Below are 15,694 nucleotides of genomic sequence, written 5' to 3'. Positions count from 1 at the left end.
ATATCTTTAAAGATGTCAGGCAATCAATAGTTTAAAATGACTTGTAAAGCAGGAATAAGCAGAAGGGGAACAGTTGTTGAGATGATATAAATAAGAAGTTAGACATATTTGAAAGTGAAAGTCACTCAGTTGTGTCCGACTCTTTGTGACCCACGGACTATACAGTCCATGGGATTTTCCAGGCCAGAATACTGGTATGGGTAGCTGTTCCCTTCTCCAGGGAATCTTCCCAACTAAGGGATTGAACCCAGGCCTCCCACATTGCAGGAGGATTGTTTACCAGCTCAGCCACAAGGGAAGCCCAAGAATACTGGAGTGGGTAGCCTATCCCTTCTCCAATGGATCTTCCTGACTCAGGAAACAAACCAGGGTCTCTTGCATTGCAGGTAGATTCTTTACCAGCTGAGCTACCAGGGAAGCCCATTAGACATGTTTAAAGTTACTTGCTGCTAAGTCACTTCAGTCGTGTCCGACTCTGTATGACCCCATAGACGGAAGCCCACCAGGCTCCTCCGTCCCTGGGATTCTCCAGGCAAGAACACTGGAGTGGGTTGCCATTTCCTTCTCCAAAGTTACTTAGATGTTTGTTTTCTCCAACTTAAGTTTTGGTTGCTCTATTGAGCTAAGTAGAATGCATTTAACTTTTATTATCCATGAAATATACTAATCTCTAGTAATTTCTACAAAATTCTACAACTTCCCTTTCAGAAAGACTGTGACCTTCTCAGATACACATGATCACTGTTGTATTCCTAGTAACCTGCTTGTTATTTCTCACTTTCCAAAGGAACACACAGTTTAAATGTGAAGTATTTCCTGTCTGTGGCTTGTTTTTCCTAGTCCATAGCTCTGCAAAACTCTCCAGTGCCCATACCAAGGTAATGAGTTACCCCCAGCAGTTATTGGTCAGTTATATGTGACCCTACACTGACAGGGCCTGAGCCACGTAGGCTTTTTAATTTCCTGATACCTAAACATTCAATGCAGAGAAGCTTTGGAATACAGTCTAGGATTTCTGTACAGAATTTCACTCTGCCAGTCAGTTCAGGTACTCATAGAAATAACCATGACATCATACTAAGGGCATTAGATCTTCTGTTAAATTTAAGCTGCAGAATTACTCTGCCATTTACTTGCATGTAAACTTGGAGGAACTTACTAATGTAGCCCTCTCCAATTTCTGAACTATAGAATTTTGATTATAACTTACAAACTAATAGACATTTTAATTACACTGTTTGATAAATATAAAATATGTAAGACAAGTACTAGGCATTCAGAAAAGATTTCATTATTCTTTTCCTGATATAGAAGAAGCCTTCTAGAATCTCCCTTCTCACTAAGTGCCAAGGGTCTTTGAATAATGTGGGAGTTATCCAATCAGACCCAATTTGGACCCCAAGCATCACCATTAGGAACCAAATCAAAATTAGCATCATGCTGGTAGAATCTGCCTCATAGACCCACATGATATGATGTGCATAAATTTAAAATATATAATAAATAACATGAATTTGGAATATTAATATGAAAGTTACTCTAATATTAAACAAAATTAAACTAAATTAAATGTGAGTGCCCTGCTTATATTAGGCATATGATTCTTCCTGTTCAGGATACCAATTGTATTAATTGTGGCCAACTTCACATATTCTTATTACTTGATCATGCCTTGGACATATGTGGGTTTGTTGTTCTTATTAGAGTTACCACAACTGCACTACCAAACTCAAATGCAATTAGCATATGCATATTTTAGTGGAATGAGGACTGAAAGTAAAAGTCTGCCATTTTTAAACTAAAGGCAATATTTGTTCATTGCTTCAGATTTCAGAGAGGGATTTTTTTTTTCCAGTACTTAAAAGTTAGGCTTGGATACTTAAATCCTTATTTTCAAAATAACAATAAGCAAAGAACTTGTGGTCAGCTCCAGTATTCTTGTATGGAGAATCCTATAGACAGAGGATCCTGGCAGGCTACAGTTCATGGAGTTGCAAAGAGTCGAACACCACTGAGTGACTAACACAACACTGGTCAACCACTTCATACATACATTTGCTTGTACATTTGCAAAGATTTTTATATCGATACTGCTTGTTTGAGTGATAAAATGTCAATAACAGTTAGAAAGGAGTATATTCTATGAGTAACCGGAATCTATCTCACAAAATTATTCACAGTTGTACACAAAGATATTTATATAAGAATGAGCAGTGTATCATCAGCACTAAATATTAAAAAATACAATTGCATACAACCCTATGGACCATAGCCCACCAGGCTTCTCTGTCCATGGATTCTCCAGGCAAGAACACTGAAGTGGATTGCCATTTCTACCTCCAGGGGGATACTCTCTTTCAGTTCCTGCATTGATAGGCAGCTTCTTTACCAATAGTACCACCTGGGAATCCCCAAATCAGCATGATATTGCACAAAAACATACATACAAATCAATGGAACAGAAAAGAGAGCCAGAAATAAACCCATGTATCTATGGATAATTAATCTTTCACAAAGGAGACAAGAATATACAATGGGAGAAAGACAGTCTCTTCAGCAGGTGGTGTTGGGAAATTTGGACAGCTACATGTAAATCAATGAAGTTAGAACACACTCTTACAACAACAACAGATACCCTTTCAAAATAGATTAAATACTTAGGCATGAGACATGGAAGAGAACATAGGCAAAACATTCTCTGACATAAATAGTATCAATGTTTTCTTAGGTCAGTCTCACAAAGCAATATAATTAAAAGCAAAAATAAATAAATGAGACCTAATGAAATTCATAAACTTTTACAGAGCAAATGAAATCATAAAGAAAACAAAACAAACAAATAAAAACTACAAACTGGGAGAAAATATTTGCAAATGATGTGACCAACAGGGACTTAATGTAGAATATATACAAACAGCTCCGACAATTCAATATCAAAAAAACCAAACAACCCAGTCAAAAAGAATACTTAGACATTTCTCCAAAGAAGATATACAGATAGCCAATAGGCACATGAAAAGAAACTCATCATTACTAATTATTAGAGAAATGCAAATCAAGACTACAATGAGGTACAACCTCACACCAGTTATAATGTGTGCATGCTTAGTAACTCAGTTGTATCCAACTCTTTGCAACCTCATGGACTGCAGCTGCCCAGTCTCCATTGGGATTCTCCTGGCAAGAATACTGGAGTGGGTTGCCATGCCCTCCTCCAGGGGATCTTTCCAACCAGGGAATGAACTCCCTGGGTTGGAATCTCCCGTATTGTGGGTGGATTCTTTACCATCAGAGCCACCAGGGAAGCCCCCAGTTATAATGGTCATCTTTAAAAAGTCTATAAGTAATAAATGCTAGAGAGGGTGTGGAGAAAAGGGAACCCTCGTACGCTGTTAGTGGGAATGCAAATTGGTGAGTCACTATGGAAAACTATACAGTTTCCTGAAAAAAACAAAAATAGAATTGCCATAGGATCCAGAAATCCCACTCCCACACATATACCCAGATGAAAACTATGATTGGAAAAGATACATGTACTGCTATGTTCTTAGCAGCACTATCTACAAGAGCTGAGACATAGAAATGACCTAAATGTTCAATAAATAAGATGTTGAACACACAGAATAGAAAATTAACCATCAAAAAAGCATGAAATATGCAATTTGCAGCAGCAAGGAGGCAACTAAGATGATCATACTAAGTGAAATAAGTCAGAAAGAGAAAGACAAGTAGCATATGATATCACTTAAATGTGGAATCTAAACTATGGCACAAACAAACATATCAATGAAAAAGAAATGGACTCTCAGACATAGAAAACATCATGAGGAACTCTGGGCTGGAAGAAGCACAAGCTGGAATCAAGATTGCCGGGAGAAATATCAATAACCTCAGATATGCAGATGACACCACCCTTATGGCAGAATGTGAAGAGGAACTCAAAAGCCTCTTGATGAAAGTGAAAGAGGAGAGTGAAAAGGTGGGCTCGAAGCTCAGCATTCAAAAAACTAAGATCATGGCATCTGGTCCCATCACTTCATGAGAAATAGATGGGGAAACAGTGTAAACAGTGTCAGACTATTTTTTTGGGCTCCAAAATCACTGCAGATGCTGATTGCAGCCATGAAATTAAAAGACACTTACTCCTTGGAAGGAAAGTTATGACCAACCTTGATAGTATATTAAAAAGCAGAGACATTACTTTGCCAACCAAGGTCCATCTAGTCAAGGCTATATTTTTTCCAGTGGTCATGTATGGATGTGAGAGTTGGACTGTGAAGAAAGCTGATCGCCGAAGAATTGATATTTTTGAACTGTGGTGCTGGAGAAGACTCTTGAGAGTCCCTTGGACTGCATGGAGATCCAACCAGCCCATTCTAAAGGAGATCAGTCCTGGGTGTTCATTGGAAGGACTGATGCTAAAGCTGAAACTCCAATACTTTGGCTACCTCATGTGACGAGTTGACTCACTGGAAAAGACTCTGAGGCTGGGAGGGATTGGGGGCGGGAGGAGAAGGGGACAACAGAATATGAGATGGCTGGATGGCATCACCAGCTCAATGGACATGAGTTTGCGTGAACTCCAGGAGTTGGTGATGGACAGGGAGGCCTGGTGTGCTGTGATTCATGGGGTCGCAAAGAGTCGGACACGACTGAATGACTGAACTGAGGTTGGTCATAACTTCTCTTTCACTGAGCAACCATCTTTTAATTTCATGGCTGCAGCCACCATCTGCAGTGATTTTGGAGTCCGCCAAAAATAAAGCCTGTCACTGTTTCCATTGCCTCCCCATTTATCTGCCACGAATTATGGGACCAGATGCCATGATCTTAGTTTTCTGAATGTTGAGTTTTAAGATAATTTTTCCTTCTCCCCTTTTACTTTCAAGAGGCTCTTTAGTTCTTGTTCATTTTCTGCCATAAGGGTGGTGTCATCTGCATATCTGAGGTTATTGATATTTCTACTGGCAATCTTGATTCATTTGATTCATTTAATTAAAATACCTTTAAATATATATTATATATATATATATATTTATTTATTCAGGAACTATTGAGTATAAGAAAATGAATAGAGAATGATTAAAAATATGTTGAAAATGGCTCCTCTGTGGATTTACATCCTCATGCTTAAGCTTGAATTTGGATTTCTCTTTTCTGAAAAGAGTTCAAGTAGAGTCCTAACTTCTACTTTCTACTGTCTTATCAGTTTCCTAATATTGTAAAAAACAAAATAGCTTATTGAAATCACATCGAAAACTTTTCTATATTTTCTTCAAACACCTCAAATAAAAATTTCCTCAAAATATACATTTGGCCCTCAATTATATTTAGTTTCTCCTTTCTCAATCACCATGATTTAAACATCTCCATAGGACTCATTTCTAGCCCTTATTTCCTGTGAAAATCAGGCTTGATTGTCCAACTGTTTATTAGTACACATCTGAAATATATCTCTGTCACATTAAAACATATTCAAAACTAAACTTTTTGCCTTTCTTCACAATATTCCTGTTGCTTTCCTTATACAGGTATGTTCTTTACACCATCAAGTTCTCAAACATACCAGGTTCAAGACTAGGAATTCTCTTTGATCTCTTCCTTGACTCTAATAGCTGAACAGCTTTCAAATCTTGCCAGTTCCACTTTTGAAATATTTATTAGTCATAGCCTCTCCCCATTGCCAATGTCACTGCCTTAGCCAAGTTCCAATTACATTCACTACCAGTCTCTTAAAATCCCTCTGAATCAGTTTTCCAGTCACCCATTTATTGCTATTCACTTCATTGGTAATAAGTATCTAACAAGTAAATGTGAAAACATTTAGTAAGCAACTGGTTTTTGCAAGATTATACTTAGATACTGAGGAATTAAAGGCAAATGAATCATAGACCTTATGTTTTCAGAAATCTGATCATGTTCATTCCATTTTCTCCAAATATTAAGACTTACTGATTTCTCCCTAAGTAGTCCCAATTCTTTCTTAAATATTGAAATCCTCTCCATGCAGCTATGGAGCTTTTTTTCTCTCAAATAACCTTTATTTTCAAATTTAACATTTGAAAGTACCAGGTAGACAGAGCAAATCAAGTCCACTACAAGGATAAGCAGGCTTTCAGAGACACTATTGCCAGAGCTCCTCACCACTCCCACCAAACTCTCTTCCTTCTACCTCTCTTGACGAGAGTCAGCTGGGCCCAGCTCAGCTTCACTGCCTCTCTCAACACCCCTTTCATGCTTCAGAACAAAAGTCTGGTTTAGTTTTGTTCATGTGCCTGACGGAGAGAAAACTTAAAGACTAAGAACATATTCACCACCTCTTAAAGTTCAAATGAGAATATTTTTAATTTTAGATAAGGTCAAGCTCTTCCCTCAAGAAGAAACAAGGATCCAGACACTGTCCTACAGAATCCTCCTCCAGTCAGACTGGTCTACCAGCTTGCAGCTATTCATACTCCCTGCTGTCCTGTTTTGCCTGGTGATATTGTCACTCCCTGCAGAGAAGCTTCCTTTCTTATCTGCAAGTCCAAATCCTCAAATTGAGCTCAAGTTCTGCTTGCCCACTAAATCTTCTCCGATTACTCAATTTAATATAATACTTGCCAATACCACACTTTTGATGGCACCTTTTATCTGGCAATTACAATTTTACAGTGTATTTTAGTTATTTAAATACAAATCATATTTCCCTATTCAACTATCATCCACTTTATGGAAAGATTCACATTTCATTCTATGGATATAACTCCTTGGATGTACTAAATTTGCTTTTAAAGTAAATAAACATAGTTTCCATTAGAAAATAAATTATATTTAAATAGCTTATTGAAAAAGAAAATAATCCTCTTCCTCTCTAACATTGACTTTCTGGCATTTTACCTCCTTTCCAACTAGGAATTGTGCTTAGTGATGGAAATTTTCAATCACTTCCTAAATTATCCAAAAGCCTCCATTAAAATGATCAAAACCAAGACTTTCTTAATGCAAATGCTTGATATATGAACTTTTGATCAAGTAATATAAGGAATGAAATTAACCATTCATTAGATGAGAATATAGCAAGCATCTTGAAATTTAAAGCTTTGATAGTATTTTTGCTCACTTTTCAGATCTCTCTCATCTAGTATGAGAAGTTTTTAATAAAGAGACATTTCACAAAAAAAACTCTCCACCCTCATTTTCCAAGTCAGATATAAAAGAGATCTTCCTTCACTTAGCCTTATGTATAGCCAGTGAAGAAAAAGAACAATCTCTTTCTATCTAAGGCCTTTAAAAGGCTGGGCTCCCTAAGCAGGATTGCTTAACTAGAAGACTAGCTGTCATGCAGCAGCCTGAGTTTAAATTCTGATCCACCTTCCTGGTTCTAACTTGTGAAACAAATATATTTCCAGCAGGAAGCTTCAGGCTTCTCCCTCTTTGTGAGCACCTCTAATAAAGCAGGAGCTGTGAGAGAATTGCTTTTGTGCCTGCTTCTCAGTACAACTGCTGCATATATCCTGTTGTGTACAAGAGATTCCTGGAATCTACACTGCTTTCTGAGCACGTAACTTCATGTGCCTGGACCACTAGGAAGGAAAGTACAGTAAGAAAAAGGAGATTTCTAATATAAGTGATGTTTCTCAAACACCTGAAGATTTAAGGTCATCTAGTAGGCCTTGGGCAATTGTTTGGAAAGAAACAATATCTTTATCAACAAAGGGAAATGAAGCAGAAAATACAAAGAATTTTTCTTGCACTTGAATGAAATGTCATAGCAAATAGCTTGGGAGATAAAACTGGAATCGAGACCTGCATTTGTTGGACTACAATGACATAATCTCTACAAACTTCCATTTCTTCAATTGCAAAATGGATATAATTGTGTTACCTAAATACAGTTATGACAATTAAATGTGATAAGTGATACAATGTACCTAGCACTTGTCTTGGTACTTTCTCTAAAACTATTAGCATTGTGAATATTTATCATTTAAAATAGAAGCTTCTTGCAGCAGATGTTGACCACCTAAACAATCACTCCACTTTAATGTTGTCTTAGATCCTGAATTTGTATATATTTCTACCTTCTCCCTCTATATCCATATGGCCAAGTAAACCTAACTTCGCCCCTCAACTCTAGCAGTTGGTCTGATTTGTGTCAGAATAATTCCCATCAAGCAGTCAAATGCTGGCTAATGATACTAACTCTTTTCAGAGGTTAATCAGAAGCTCTGCTGCTGCTGCTGCTAAGTCACTTCAGTCATGTCTGACTCTGTGTGACCCCATAGACGGAAGCCCACCAGGCTCCCCCATCCCTGGGATTCTCCAGGCAAGAACACTGGAGTGGGTTGCCATTTCCTTCTCCAATGTGTGAAAGTGAAAAGTGAAAGTGAAGTCGCTCAGTCGTGTCTGACCCTTAGCGACCCCACGGACTGCAGCCTACCAGGCTCCTCCATCAGAAGCTCTAGAGGCTGATTTTTCTTGCTCATAAGAGAGAGGTGCAGAAAGCCTCTCTTTTAATACCTGTGATATGAGCATAGAGGCCTGTAACCTTGTGTGCTATACTGGCAGTCATCCTATCACCATGAAGAATCATCCAGGGAACCAACCTCAGGATGAAGCCAAGGTCAAAGCACACAGGGAAACATATTGTTCTTGATGACATCATCACATCAATGGATCAGTAAGCATCCCCCTACAACTAGTCTTTTGGTAATGTTGTTGCTTAGTTGCTCAGTTGTGTATGACTCTTGGTGACCCCATGGACTGCAGCATGCCAGGCTTCCCTCTCCTTTACTATCTCATGAAATTTGCTCAAACTCATGTCCATTGAATCGATGATGCCATCCAACCATCTCATCCTCTGTCACCCCTTCTCCTCCTGCCTTCAGTCTTTCCCAGCATTAGAGTCTTTTCCAATGAGTCAGCTCTTCATATCAGGTGGCCAAAGTATTGGAGTTTCAGTTTCAGCATCAGTGCTTTCAAAGACTAGTCAGGGTTGATTTTCTTTAGGATGGACTGTTTTGATCTTGCAGTCCAAGGGACTTTCAAGAGTCTTCTCCAGAACCACAGTTTGAAAGCATCGTTCATCAGTGCTTGGCTTTCTTTATGGTCCAACTCACATCCGTACATGACTACTGGAAAAACCATAACTTTGACTATACGGACCTTTGTCAGAAAAGTAATGTTTCTGCTTTTTAATACACTGTTTAGGTTTGTCATAACTTTTCTTCCAAGGAGCAAGCATCTTTTAATTTCATGGCTGCAGCATCATCCACAGTGTTTTTGGAGTCTAAGAAAATAGTCTGTCACTGTTTCCATTTATTTCCCCATCTATTTGCCATTAAGTGATGGGACTGGATGCCATGATCTTCATTTTTTGAATGTTGTTTTAAGCCACCTTTCACTCCCCCCTTCATCAAGAGGCTCTTTAGCTCCTCTTTGCTTTCTACCATTAGGGTGTGTCATCTGCATATTTAAGGTTATTGATATTTCTCCCGGCAATCTTGATTCCATCCTGAGTTTCATCCAGGCTGGCATTTTGTATAATGTACTCTGCATATAAGTTAATGAATTTCTTCATTGTTTAAACTACTTTGATTTTTTTTAAATTTATTGCAGCAGGGTAGAGAATAGAGAATCTCATTTTTAAGCAATGGGTTCAATAATCATTTTAAACAATTTCATCTTTTAAGTCCATTTCCAATTTACAGTCAGAGAATAAAGATATCCTCAGTTTCTCCTGACAATTATAATGTAGTGAGGAGGAAATCTGAAGAGAGGGATGAGTCAATTGTGTGCAATTTGTGAAAAAAATATCCTAACACTTTCTCTGTATCCCATAATTATTTACTGTTTATACAGATATCTTAAAAATCATTTGCTTGAGGAGTCCTAAAATGTGAGGCACGTAACTTTCTTAAGTTTTCTACATGACTTTCCCCATAAAAATAAATAGATGAATGGCATTTCTTTTTTTATTATTATTCTTTCTCTCTCTCTCTCTCTCTCTCTTTTTTTTTATTGGAGGCTAATTATTTTACAATATTATATTGGTTGGTTTTGCCATACATGGACATGAATCCGCCCTGGGTGTACATGAGTTCCCCCTCCCGAACCCCCTTCCCACCTCCCTCCTCCCCTTATCCTCCCTCTGGGTCATCCCTCCATACCAGCTCTGAGCATCCTGCAACATGCATCAACCCTGAACTGGCGATTCATTTCACATATGATAATATACATGTTTCAATGCCATTCTCCCAAACCATCCCACCCTCACCCTCTCCCACAGAGTCCAAAAGACAGTTCTATACATCTGTGTCTCTTTTGCTGTCTCGTATATAGGGTTATCATTTGCATCTTTCTAAATTCCATATATATGCGTTAGTATATTGTATTGGTGTTTTTCTTTCTGGCTTACTTCACTCTGTATAATAGGCTCCAGTTTCATCCACCTCATTAGAACTGGTTCAAATGCATTCTTTTGAATTGGAACACTATACATTTATCTGCCTCCTGAAAATTTTTACTTACAATATGACAATTTAAATCTAGTGCCCAAAGTCAATATCATTTTTTTCTCCAAAACTTAATCTCTCTTCTGTTATCCCTTTCTCAGAGCTACTGTTATCCATTCAATGTTTCAAGTTATTCTATAGTCTTTCCAGACGCTTCCTTGTCACCAACCCCCAAGAATGACCAAGTACCATCAATTATATCAGCTTATCATCACCTGTGGTTATCTTCTTTCCAGCTTTTCTACCACTTCTGCTGAAATAAGGTTTCCATCATTTGGGGCTTATCTATCAAATTGTGCTTCTAATTTGTCAGATTGTCTCTAGTTTCTTGCACTTATCACCTGCAGTGTTACCAACTTTTCATTCACCAAACTAGTCATCATGCCATTTTCTGCACCGCATTGCCTCATGAGAATATCTAAATAAGGTAAGTTTTAAAATGATCCATGCCTGACTAACTTCACAACTTCAACTCTTACAGGCCCTCACCAAACACTTTTCACACTGTTCTTTCTTAGGCCACAACTATGTCTAAACTGACCTCTGTACCATTTAACTGCTAACCTACTCTGCCTAGATCATGAAATCGTATTTGTCCTGAGTATATATCATTTAGCTGAGTAATGACATCCAGCTATAGTAAGGTGGTCTATACTTTCTTCTTAAATTAAAAATGAATGGATGACTTCCAACATTGTTAGAAAAGATAGAAAAACCCATAGTGAATCAACTAAAACTGAGAGAAATTTGAGTAGTGTTCATATGTTCACACATTAATAAAAGCAAATTGATAAATTATCCTAAATTTTTTTACTCTAAATGTATTCTGAAAGAGAATTTGCCTTTCCTCAACAAAACCTTGACACAGAAGTCTGATTTTAGGAATACATTCTTTTCCTTGATGATCTATGTACAAAGGAACCGAAGAAACCAAAAGGATCAAATATGAACACGCAGACTATTGATCAGCTCATTGTTTGCAGCCAGATCACTTCGTCTTTCTGTGCTGTGCTTGGTCACTCAGTCATGTCTGACTGTTTGAGACCCCGTGGACTGTAGCCCCCAGGCTTCTCTGTCCATGGGGATTCTCCAGGCAAGAATACTGCAGTGGGTTGCCATGCCCTCCTCCATGAGATCTTCCCAACCCAGGGATAGAACCCCGGTCTCCCACATCACAGGCAGATTCTTTACTCTCTGACCAACGAGGGAAGCCTTTTCCTTCTATAGGGGATTTGAAAAATTATTCAAAAACTATGGACTCTAAAGACTAACTATGTGAATGTAAATGTGAAGTGCATTTTTACAGAATGCACTTTAGAAAGCCTACATATTCAAGTGATATTAATCTGGCAAAATATGCAACCAGATTAATTTGCTTAAAACATCTATAGAATTGCCCTTTTAAAATTCTCCTGGTCAGATCCCAACCCCAAAAGGAACTAGCAGTATTACGTATTAAATAAATACATTTATTTAACCAAACACCATTTTCTTTTCATTCATGGAACTGGAACAGGTTGCCATGCCCTTCTACAGGGGATCTTCCTGACCCAGGAATTGAACTCATGTCTCTTACGTCTCCTGCACTGGCAAGTGGGTTCTTTATCACTAGTACCACCTGGGAAACCCAATTCATGGAACAGGTACCCAGTATTAATCTACTCTGTGTCTCAGTGGGGTTAAAATAGTGATCAAAAGGGACAGAAATGACAGAGAATAGTCATTTTTTTTGTCAATTGCTATAATCCTCATACATTTAAAACCTAATAGGTTAATACTTGTTTCTTTTACATTTATTTACATTATAAATTCAAATATTTCATTAGCCTAGAGTAAGAGCTTTCAGTTCTGGTGACCCTGTGGTTGATGATGTTATGTGGATAATACTGTCCAAGTATTTCCTGACACATAATAAGAAAATGTGCAAAACACTTGGGTATTCTGCAGTAGTTATTAATTGCCTGTGTAATACAGTAGTTGGCCCTTTAACCGAAGCTGATTGAGTTAATAATTGAATATTTGAAATGATGACTCACAGTTGACTATCTGTATGTGTTTGAATTTACCATGGTAACCAGGAATTGGTTTTGTTATTGTGTTGTATATTGCTTTAAATTAAACTGATGGGATTAATAACTGAATGGCAATTATAAAAGCTGTACAGCTGATATTTCATTATCTTGGTTATTTTCTATCTATTATGCTCACATACAGACTCTATAACTTCCCATCTGCCTATTATCATCAACAAAGCAATAGGTTATGCCTGTTAATCCTCACATATCTTAATTAACGTACTAATGTGGACATCATTTTTACATTTTCATTATTTTTAATTCTAAAAAATACTTGAGAAGCTATAGTGTTGAAATGTTTATATTTATATAAAGATATTAAGAATTAGAGTAGCTTACTATATTTTCACCATAACTTTTGTTACCTTATCTTTTCTTTGAAAGGATAACAGATTTATTTAGAAACATTACATAAATGTATACATTTGGTTTTTGTAAAATAGTGGTACCACCATTGTTTCATGGGCTAGGAAACAAAGGATTACTTTTTAAATATATTATTTGCCCCAGTTTGTCAGTAATAGAGCAGAGAACAAAGGGAAAACTGTCTATTTGACTTACTTCCAGTTTATCTTTTGTAGATTTTTTTCTATCAGGCACTGCCAGAATACCTTCTGGAGGTCACATTTTTTATCCTGTTTTAAAACTTTAAATGACTTTCCATATATGATTTCTCCCAGTCTTTGATATTCAATGCCCTACATAATCCCTCAATTTTATTTATATTTTTAAAGTTGAACTAAATAATAGCAAAGATATAAGATATATTTTCTAAAATTAACCCTATTATCAATATGGAGAATGAATTGGGGAGAAACTGGAGGCAAGCAAGCTAGCTAGATTCTAATATTAGGTCAGGTGAGACAAAATAAATAGGGTTTACAAAAAGACAGGCAAACCTCTTTGGGGCATGCACTCTTTAACTGTAGGGCTTAACACAGTAAATATTAAAGGGTATTGGATGTAATATAACTAATTTGTTTAAGGAAGTCTTAATCCTGTGGTCATTTGATAGCTGGAGCCCCTTTGCTCTATGCCAAAAGACCTGTGTCCATTATTCCTGTGAACACAAGCCATCCGATGAATGCACATTAACAAGTCACAAAAGTATCCAGCAAGAACAGCAATTACACACATTACTACAAAACCAAGAAATGCTCATTTTAAGTCTCACTATGTTAAATTCTCCAAGCCAGGCTTCAGCAATATGTGAACCGTGAACTCCCAGATGTTCAAGCAGGTTTTAGAAAAGGCAGAGGCACCAGAGATCAAATTGCCAACATCTGCTGGATCATGGAAAAAGCAAGAGAGTTTCAGAAAAACATCTATTTCTGTTTCATTGACTATGCCAAAGTCTTTAACTGTGTGGATCACAATAAACTGGAAAATTCTGAAAGAGATGGGAATCCCAGACCCCCTGACCTGCCTCTTGAGAAACCTGTATGCAGGTCAGGAAGCAACAGTCAGAACTGTACATGGAACAACAGACTGGTTCCAAATAGGAAAAGGAATACGTCAAGGCTGTATATTGTCACCTTGCTTATTTAACTTATATGCAGAGTACATCATGAGGAACACTGGCTGGAAGAAGCACGAGCTGGAATCAGGATTGCTGGGAGAAATATTTATAACCTCAGATATACAGATGACACCACCCTTATGGCAGAAAGTGAAGAGGAACTCGAAAGCCTCTTGATGAAAGTGAAAGAGGAGAGTGAAAAGGTTGGCTTGAAGCTCAACATTCAGAAAACGAAGATCATGGCATCTGTTCCCATCACTTCATGGGAAATAGATGGGGAAACAGTATAAACAGTGTCAGATTTTATTTTTTTGGGCTCCAAAATCACTGCAGATGTTGACTGCAGCCATGAAATTAAAAGACACTTACTCCTTGGAAGGAAAGTTATGACCAATCTAGATAGTATATTAAAAAGCAGAGACATTACTTTGCCAACAAAGGTCCATCTAGTCAAGGCTATGGTTTTTCCCATGGTCATGTATGGATGTGAGAGTTGGACTGTGAAGAAATCTGAGCAGCGAAGAATTGATGCTTTTGAACTGTGGTGCTGGAGAAGACTCTTGAGAGTCCCTTGGACTGCAAGGAGATCCAACCAGTCCATTCTAAAGGAGATCAGTCCTGGGTGTTCATTGGAAGGACTGATGCTAAAGCTGAAACTCCAATACTTTGGCCACCTCATGCGATGAGTTGACTCACTGGAAAAGACTCTGATGCTGGGAGGTATTGGGGGTGGGAGGAGACGGGGACGACAGAGAATGAGATGGCTGGATGGCATCACCGACTCGATGGACATGAGTTTGAGTGAACTCCGGGAGTTGGTGATGGACAGGGAGGCCTGGCGTGCTGTGATTCATGTGGTCGCAAAGAGTCAGACACGACTGAGCGACTGAACTGAACTGATGCTTTGGTCAGACCGTATCAGAATTAAGTTTGTTTGCTTGATTTTGGGGGTAAGTTTCTTTTATTTATTTATCTTCTGGATTGTTTTTGTTGCAAACGCAAAATTTCAGGTGGGCAATTAAAGATTCATACTTAAATGAAAACTCCATAAGTAACTCAATTTGTTCAAATTAGTTTCAACAGGTTATCCTTGAGGGCTCACTGCATTCAAGGCATAAAGTATGGCTGATGGAACTGTTTTGACTTGAAAATGAGATACTGAATTGGAGGGGGGTGGTGGTGAAAGTGTTCTAAGAACTGACTTTTACTTTCTGAAAGAAGTATGTGTTCTCTTTTGTACTAGACCCTAAATGCAGAAGCAATGAATGAAAGCTGCCCAATGGCAATTGTCAATTTAATACTAAGAAAGAACTTAACAAGTTAGAAATATCTAAAAATCAAATAGATGATAGTGTGCCAATCTCTGTTTAATCAGAGAAAGAATGGACTCTTTTTTTTCACACTTTAGTGATCTGTATTCATACACTGAGTGGAAGTTTGGCTTAAATTATTTTTTAGGCTCATTCTATCCATGGTAACATATGCCAGAGAAGAGAATGGAAAAATTAGGGGTTTGAATATCTGGTCCTGGTTGTGATGTTTATTAGCTGGTTGAATTAGGCCAGGTACTTCAAGTCTTAAATTCCTCATCTTTCTATTAAAGA

Source organism: Moschus berezovskii, chromosome 6 (genome assembly GCF_049115385.1).
Source record: "Moschus berezovskii isolate FMDL1 chromosome 6, NW_MosBer_1.0, whole genome shotgun sequence".
NCBI classification, from domain to species: domain Eukaryota; kingdom Metazoa; phylum Chordata; class Mammalia; order Artiodactyla; family Moschidae; genus Moschus; species Moschus berezovskii.
This window is presented reverse-complemented; position numbering follows the sequence as displayed.